Source organism: Heterodontus francisci, unplaced genomic scaffold (genome assembly GCF_036365525.1).
Source record: "Heterodontus francisci isolate sHetFra1 unplaced genomic scaffold, sHetFra1.hap1 HAP1_SCAFFOLD_58, whole genome shotgun sequence".
Taxonomy (NCBI): domain Eukaryota; kingdom Metazoa; phylum Chordata; class Chondrichthyes; order Heterodontiformes; family Heterodontidae; genus Heterodontus; species Heterodontus francisci.
The window spans coordinates 4,908,931-4,910,717 of record NW_027142006.1 but is presented as its reverse complement, the minus strand read 5'-3'; the positions used below and the strand labels follow the sequence as shown (position 1 = coordinate 4,910,717).

The following is a 1,787-nucleotide window of genomic DNA, read 5'->3' as shown; positions in this document are numbered from 1 at the left end:
AATAGATTTGATTGGAATGTTGAATTTTGATTGGAATAGATAAAACAGCAGATTAAATTGGGATTCTCATCATTATATTGATCTGGGACAGAAAAGAGAAACTGGTGGGAAGAAGGAAGAAAAGAAAGGATGGAACTGTTCAGTTTTTCTGAGTTTTTTCACCCACCCATCAAAGCTGGATTTTAAAAAAAGATGCAAATAACGAAGAATTTCACCAAAAAGGGAGATTAAATGCTGCCGAAACCTTGGATCGAATGATGCCCCAACAGATCACCTGTTTAACTGTCTCCTCACTGGGGGATTTCAATCAGTGAGTAATATTATTCTCTACCTTTTTTTTTGTTAAATGAACCCAGAACTGTCACTTGGAGTTAATATCTGTGTTTCCACTCCTGAATAACAAAAGTGTGAATTTCTCAATATTTTTTGGACACATTTCCTGCTGGAAGAACTAAGAACTCTTTTCTAATTTACACAATACTATGTACACACTCATCAAGCCTCCGAAGCTAGCATCCTTGGTGCTGCTCTCTCTTCCAAACCTCATCTCATGTGACTGTTACATCATCACTCTGACAGTGGGAGGGGTTGATCCCACTGTCTTCAGCATTAACCCTTTACATCCTTATACTACACTGTCTGTTCAAAAAAATTGGGTGGAGGGAACCTCTTTCATTTATTGAAACACCAACAGCTGCCAGTTGAAAATCAACTCAACCCATCAGAGAGAGAGAGAGAGTGAGAGACTGTCAGAGAACTTCCTGCATCCAGTCCTGACCCTGTCACACTCAGCAGATGCTCACCCAGACCCCACTCTCATCAACACTGAATACTGTTACCGAGACCCTTCAAATACTGTTTATAAAAAGGTAGAACAGGTCAAAGTTCACACAGCTGTATTGAATAGAACAAAGTTTAATATTTTCTCACCGTCTGTCGGTAACCACATGAGACATAGGTTTTCTTATTTGCTTCCTTTGATTTTTCTTGTTCCTGACTGACAAATATTCCAAACCTCGGATCAACCCTCCCACTTGCGTCATGTCCCAGTCACGGTTGAAAGCAACACATAACGACACAAACACTCTGAAACATACAACGCAGTCACACTTTCCTTCAGTGAGATTAATGTCGAGCTGTTTTCCAGGTTGAATGTAACTGTGAACAAACTTCTATCAAAGAAGTTGCCTTTGGCGTATCAGCACTGAATTTCTGTGCAAGGAGGAACAGCCATTCCAAACTCACATCCTTCACAAAGGCTGTTTTCTCCTGTGACTGAAATTCATCATGTAATTTGAATTCGAAGTCAAATTTCACAAGACAGAAATGTAAATGAAAGATAAGGAAGCTTCTAAAGCACACTGCAAATGTGCAATAAGACTCTGCTGGGAGTTGAACCCAGGATCTCCTATTTACTAGACAGGTGCTGTAACCAACTAAGCTACAGAGCCAGATTGAAAAGGCTTGCGCAGTTGAAATCAGAGAAGGGCACTATTTATTCTCATCCCACTTCTCCACTGGTCACAACATATTTTAACTTTTCCCACTTCCTGATACAGTCGATCATATACTGTATTTTTCCCAGAACTGAGAATGAATGTTTTGGAAGTAAATACATAATTCAATTTTTTCCAAAAGTTTACAGAATACAACATGTGAGTAATATTCCCCATTGCTTTCTCAGCACTGATGGATTGTGAAGCGGGAGACAGCCAGAAGTCCCACTGAGCCGCACTGACCCTGTGCTGAGAAGGAAATGAGATAAAGTTCAATCTTTCACAGTGAGA

The 1,787-nt window shown here is 39.9% G+C and overlaps 1 non-coding gene across 1 annotated transcript; it reads right to left on the bottom strand.

The window, feature by feature from the left end:
• Positions 1 to 1,377: 1,377 nt before the first annotated feature.
• Positions 1,378 to 1,451, bottom strand: trnat-agu (transfer RNA threonine (anticodon AGU)). The gene has a single exon. It is a non-coding gene; the product is annotated as a tRNA-Thr (tRNA).
• Positions 1,452 to 1,787: the final 336 nt, after the last annotated feature.